This window comes from Triticum dicoccoides, chromosome 1A, assembly GCF_002162155.2.
Source record: "Triticum dicoccoides isolate Atlit2015 ecotype Zavitan chromosome 1A, WEW_v2.0, whole genome shotgun sequence".
Taxonomy (NCBI): domain Eukaryota; kingdom Viridiplantae; phylum Streptophyta; class Magnoliopsida; order Poales; family Poaceae; genus Triticum; species Triticum dicoccoides.
In genome coordinates, this window is record NC_041380.1 from 515,360,931 (window position 1) to 515,368,299 (window position 7,369).

Genomic DNA, 7,369 nt, shown 5'->3' on the forward strand with positions numbered 1-7,369 from the left:
CCATGCAACCCAAGTTGGTTTGCGCTTCCCTCTTTTGCTTCCCCACTAGAACTGACGAATAATTGTTGTGACATTCTCGTAAAGTCCCCTTGGCAGCCTGAAACATGACATGGAATACACTGGTATTGTTTGAGCGACTGATTTTATAAGAATCTCCTTACCCGCAGCCGATAAAAGTTTCTCCATCCATCCCTTCACCTTTTCCCATACTCTGTCCCCCAAGTACTCCAGGGTACCATTTTTAGAGTGGCCTGTTGGGGAACGCAGTAATTTCAAAAAAAATCCTACGATCATGCAAGATCTATCTAGGTGATGCATAGCAATGAGAGGGGAGAGTGTTGTCTACGTACCCTCGTAGACCGAAAGCGAAGCGTTATGACAACGCGGTTGATGTAGTCGTACGTCTTCATGATCCGACCGATCCTAGAACCGAACGCACGGCACCTCCGCGATCTGCACACGTTCAGCTCGGTGACGTCCAACGAACTCTAGATCCAGTTGAGGTCGAGGGAGATTTTCGTCAGCACGACGACATGATGACGGTGTTGATGAAGTTATGGACGCAGGGCTTCGCCTAAGCACCACAACGATATGACCGAGGTGGAAATCTATGGAGGGGGGCACCGCCCACGGCTAAACAATCAACTTGTGCGTCTATGGGGTGCCCCTTCCCCCGTATATAAAGGAGTGGAGGAGGGGAGGGCCGGCCCTCTCTATGGCGCGCCCAAGGGGGGGGGGTCCTACTCCCAGTAGGAGTAGGTTTCCCACCTTCCCTAGTTGGAGTAGGAGAAGAAGGAAGAGGGAGAGGGAGAGAAGGAAAGGGGGGCCGACCCCCCCTCGCAATTCGGATTGGGCTTGGGGGGCACCTTGGCCGCCTCCTCCTCTCTTCCACCATGACCCATTAAGGCCCATTAACTCCCCGGGGGTTTCTGGTAACCTCTCGGTACTCCGAAAAATGCCTGAACTCATCCGAAACCTTTTCGGTGTCCAATATATCGATCTTTATGTCTCGACCATTTCGAGACTCCTCGTCATGTCCGTGATCACATCTGGGATTCCGAACAACCTTCGGTACATTAAAACACATAAACTCATAATACCGATCATCATCGAACGTTAAGCGTGCGGACACTACGGGTTTGAGAACTATGTAGACACTAGTATAACGAGCTCCTAAACAAACGGTTTTTAACCCCCTTCCGCGACGGCCTTTGGAACCGTCGCCAAGTGAGTGTGAGCGATAGGGGGGGGGGTCCTTCCCACATGACCCAAAAACTGTCGGGGATATGCCCTCCTGGCACACACGCTCGGTAAAATGAGGTCGTGTGCGACCGGCGAGCGCTCAAATACGGAAATACATATAGTAGATTTAAAAAAAATACAATTATACTGCAAAATTGTTTCCGGTCGCAAGTACATCCCAAACAGTTAGTCCCCGCTAAATGTTTCCGTTCGTATGTACATCCTACACAGTCGCTCCAAGGAAAACGTTTCCGTTCACAGGTACATCACACACAATTTTTCCCGTTAAATCGTTTGTGTTATTGAATATATCACACATGGTCCGTATAAGAAACTGTGTGGCAAAGACTGTCCATCACACACAATTTTTATGTGGTAAACGTTTGTGCATGGTGGCCTAACGCAAACAGTTTTCAAGAAAAAGTCGTGTGTGATTGTTTATTTATCCAACACGGTTTATTCTAGAAACTGTGTGCGTTGACTGAGATCATCGCCCACGGTATTTTTTCAACAACCGTTTGCAATAGCAAAACCCAATTAGCAGGCTAATTCTCCATTAGCAGGCTAATTATCTGATTATTCATAATCCATTTATTAATCTAATTGACATTTCATATTAAGCATACAATATATTTCATTTTCATAATTGAAATACATCAGAGTACAACATCATATAGCTTCAGCACTCAGCTACCCCATTACACAACTACACCAGGACCAAGTTTCACATGCAACATCTATAACCTTTCGAAATTAGCATCATAGACGGTACATCGATAGATGTATCTCATCTAGAAAACTGCTGAAGTAGAAGGCGAATATTGAGCCTTCATTGATGTTGAAGGTCTTTGTAACTTTAGGCCAGTGCCTGTGGATGATTGACCGTCCATCCTTCGTCCTCTTCAGGAACACTTCAATATTGAACTGTGGGTGTTGTATGAATAACTTCCTCGCCTCCTGACCATACAGGTGGTTTCAGAGGTAATCATTAGTGAACTGCTTTGGAAAGGCCTGAAAACAAGGATGTGCATAAATATCTTCTCTATATTGGAAATGGGGCAAAGGAATAAAAAAGCAAGGTATAATAGTTAGTACCATCCTGTAGTGAACTGATGTCTTCTTCATTATGCAGACAAAGATCTTGTTGTTTTTGGTCACTAATTTCTTTATCCTAACAATCTTTCTGAGTTTCTTGGCTTGACAGATATTCATGGATAACTCATTTCCCCATATGCAAAAAGGATCGAACAGTGGGTCAAAACCTCTGACAGCAGGACATACATGTGCAAGACCAAATTGTTAAAAACCTAAATATTAGAATGGTTCCTGCAATTGCATAATAATGTGCTATTAGACAACGGACCATGCTCGTGCTAACCTCGATTGTAAACCTCAGTGCTTCCCATTATTTCCCTGCAACACATATAAGGTAGTTAGTCATCAGGTTAAGTAAGGGTTCCCATGCTATCAGTAAAATATGTTGATGAAAAATAAGCACATTGCAGATTCATCAGATTAATTCAAGCCACATGAAAAACCCATTTATCCAAACCAAGCATGATTAAGAACTAGGAAATATAGCACTTGTACATGTTTCTCATGTATTAAGTGCAGCCAAATTTGATTTATTCCTCACATGCACAACAATACAAAATTCTACGCACGACAATTGGACATCGCAGTGTAGAATTGAACCAAGAAGTTAGCTAAACACCACAACAAATGAACCAAACATTAACTGAGCACCATATTGCATAATATAACATACTCCTAATAGAAGATCAGACAGTTAACCAAACCAAGCATGCTTAACAACTTGGAAATATAGCAATTGTATTTGTTTCTCATGTATTTAGTACAACCAAATTCGATTTATTTCTCACATGGTATACAATAATAGAATGCAGCCATAACAATTGAACATCGCATTGCAGAATTGAACCAAGCAGTTAACTAAACACCACAACAAATGAACCAAACATTAACTGAGCACCATATTGCACAATATAACATACTTGTCGGGGATATACCCTACGGTATGACCCTGCCGGAGTCATAACCCGGCTGGGACTTGGTAAACCGGCAGATAGTTAAGACAGATGGTAAACCGACAGGTGGTAAACCGGCTGATAGTTAAGTCAGATGATAACCTGGAAGATGTTAAGTCAGATGGTAACCCGACAGATGTTAAGTCAGATGATAACCCGACAGATGTTAAGCCAGATGATAACCTGGTAGACAGTCATAACCCAACAGATAGTCATAACCCGACATACAATTATAACCCAGCAGATAGAGTCGCCTGGGGTTAATAAGCCTGAGACGTTAAGAAGCCCAAGATGTTAAGAAGCCCATGAAGAGAAGTCAGAATAGTTTAAGTCTTAATCCGAGTTGGACACTACATGTAACCTGCCCCTTCAATATATATAAGGAGAGGCAGGGAACCCCAAGGGGCAAGGGGAAATAATCTTAAGGGTTAGACATAACTAGGAGAGCCGGTTTACTGTGACTCCCTTGTGATGATAATGAGACCTAGCCACAAATAGCATGTAGGGTTGTTACCAGATGATGTTTCCCAGGGCCCGAAGCTGTCTAAACCCTTGTCTTGTCTTGCGTCTCTCGATTCCGATCAACCCCTCTCAAGCTACCACATAAATGCGTTGGCCTCACGACTAAGTCCTCACACTAGGACATCTGCCGTGACAGATCCACGACAATATTCGTAATAGAAGATCAGACAGTTAACCAAACCAAGCATGCTTAACAACTTGGAAATATTGCACCCTGAAGAATTGAACATCACATTTACAGAATTGAACCAAGCAGTTAACTGAACACCACATTGCACGACATATAGAACATATACACTATAGCAGAAGATTGCATGGTAAAAGTAGATATCACAATTCACTAGAATTTGTTAAGGAAAGGCAGTAGCTAGCAAACGATGGAAATATGTCTTCCACAAAGTTTTGAAGCTCTCAATATCCGGTTTAAGATTCCGGGTCAAAAAGAATAATGAATCTTCATCAACAATTATAATCACTTGGGGGATCTGGTCGTATTCGAACCATAGCTTATACCCTCTTGATTGGCGTAAGGCAACCAGGATGATCACTTGGGGGCTCTGGTCGTATCCAAACCAAAGCTTATACCCTCTTGATCGGCGTAAGGCCACCAGGATGATCACTTGGGGGCTCTGGTCATATCCGAACCTTAGCTTATACCCTCTTGATTGGCGTAAGGCCACCAGGATAATCACTTGGGGGCTCTGGTCGTATCCGAACCATAGCTTATACCCTCTTGATTGGCGTAAGGACACTAGGATGATCACTTGGGGGCTCTGGTCGTATCCGAACCAAAGCTTATACCCTCTTGATTGACATAAGGCCACCAGGATGATCACTTGGGGGCTCGGGTGTGACGCCCCCGATTCAATCGTACACTAATCATGCTCGCAAATGTGTACGATCAAGATCAGGGACTCACGGGAAGATATCACAACACAACTCTAAAACATAAATAAGTCATACAAGCATCATAATACAAGCCAGGGGCCTCGAGGGCTCGAATACAAGTGCTCGATCATAGACGAGTCAGCGGAAGAAACAATATCTGAGTACAGACATAAGTTAAACAAGTTTGCCTTAAGAAGGCTAGCACAAACTGGGATACAGATCGAAAGAGGCGCAGGCCTCCTGCCTGGGATCCTCCTAAACTACTCAAGGATCGTCAGCGGGCAGCACGTAGTAGTAGGCACCTCCGGTGTAGTAGGGGTCGTCGTCGACGGTGGCGTCTGGCTCCAGGGCTCCAGCATCTGGTTGCGACAACCAGGTAGAAGGGAAAGGGGAAAAGAGGGAGAAAAGCAACCGTGAGTACTCATCCAAAGTACTCGCAAGCAAGGAACTGCACTACATATGCATGGTTATATGTGTAAGAAGGCCATATCGGTGGACTGAACTGCAGAATGCCAGAATAAGAGGGGGGTAGCTAGTCCTATCGAAGACTACGCTTCTGGCAGCCCCCGTCTTGCAGCATGTAGAAGAGAGTAGATTGAAGTCCTCCAAGTAGCATCTCCACTGTAGAATCTCCAAATAGCAACTCCAAGTAACAACTCCAGTAGCATCTCCAGCAGCATCGCAGTAGCATAATCCTACCCGGCGATCCTCTCCTCGTCGCCCTGTTGAAAAGCGATCACCGGGTTGTCTGTGGAACTTGGAAGGGTGTGTTTTATTAAGTATCCGGTTCTAGTTGTCATAAGGTCAAGGTACAACTCCAAGTCGTCCTGTTACCGAAGATCACGGCTATTCGAATAGATTAACTTCCCTGCAGGGGTGCACCACATAACCCAACACGCTCGATCCCATTTGGCCGGACACACTTTCCTGGGACATGCCCGGCCGCGGAAGATCAACACGTCGCAGCCCCACCTAGGCAAAACAGAGAGGCCAGCACGCCGGTCTAAACCTAAGCGCACAGGGGTCTGGGCCCATCGCCCATAGCACACCTGCACATTGCGTACGCGGCCGAAAGCAGACCTAGCCTAGTGGCGTTCCAGTCCAATTCGGCGCGCGCCGCTCCGTCGCTGACGTCTGAAGTGCTTCGGCTGATACCACGACGTCGGGATACCCATAACTACTCCCACGTAGATGGTTAGTGCGTATAGGCTCGTAGCCAGACTCAGATCAAATACCAAGATCTCGTTAAGCGTGTTAAGTATCCGCGAACACCGAACAGGGCCAGGCCCACCCGTCTCCTAGGTGGTCTCAACCTGCCCTGTCGCTCCGCCACAAAGTAACAGTCGAGGGCCGTCGGGAACCCAGGCCCACCTCTACCGGGATGGAGCCACCTGTCCTTTCAGCCCCCTCGTCAGAATCACTTGCGGGTACTCAATGAGCTGACCCGACTTTAGTCACCATCTGTATAGTATGTATGTATGTATAGTATATACCCGTGATCACCTCCCAAGTGATCACGGCCCGATAGTATAGCAAGGCAGACTGACAAGAATGTAGGGCCAATGATGATAAACTAGCATCCTATACTAAGTATTTAGGATTGCGGTTAAAGGTATCAACAGTAGTAACAAGGACAGGCTATGCATCAGGATAGGTATAACAGAAAGCAGTAACATGCTACATTACTCTAATGCAAGCAGTATAGAGGAGAATAGGCGATATCTGGTGATCAAGGGGGGGGGGCTTGCCTGGTTGCTCTGGCAAGAGAGAGGAGTCGTCAACTCCGTAGTCGAACTGGTCAACAGCAGCGTCGGTCTCGTAGTCTACCGGAGAGAAGAGGGGGAAGAAATAATGAATACAGAGCAAACAAAGCATCACAAAATATAACAAGGCAATAGGCAATGTTCGGTGTGCCCTAACGCGGTAGTAAGTGATACCGACGAAGGGGGGAAACATCCGGGAAAGTATTCCCGGAGTTTCGCGTTTTCGGGCAGAGGAACCGGAGGGGGAAAGTTGCGAGTTTGATATGTTAGGGGTGTGTGGTGGACGAACGGGCTGCGTATTCGGAATCGTCTCGTCGTTCTGAGCAACTTTCATGTACAAAGTTTTTCCATACGAGCTACGGTTTATTTTATATTAAGTTTTAAAGTTTTTTTTTAAAACAATTTCTAATTTATTAATTATTAATCAAATTCGAAACTAGTATTATTGCATCAGCATGATGTCATCAAGACGTCAGCAGGGTCAGCAGTCAACTTTGACCGGGTTGACTGGTCAAAGGGGCGGTGGAGCCCAAGTGTCATTGTCTAGTTTAATTAAGCACGTTTAATTAGACTAAATATGTTCATTAGGCTAATTAATCAAAGTTAATTAAGTTAATCAACTAATTATCTAATTAATTAATTAACAATTTTAATCATCCCCTTTTTTATATATTTTCATTTTCATTTTAACAGGGGCGGGCCCCATGTGTCATTGGCACACAGGGCGGGGCCCAACCACCAGTGGCTCCAGGGGCCTAATGGGGCGGGTCGGGCACTGGCGCCCGACAGGGCGCCCGGGGGCGCTGGCGAGGCGTGAAGCGGGGCGAGGCCGCGGTGGTGCACGGGCGGCCGTGGCCGTGGCCAAAACGGCGGCGCGACGGGGCTAGATGGGCAGCACGGTGGCGC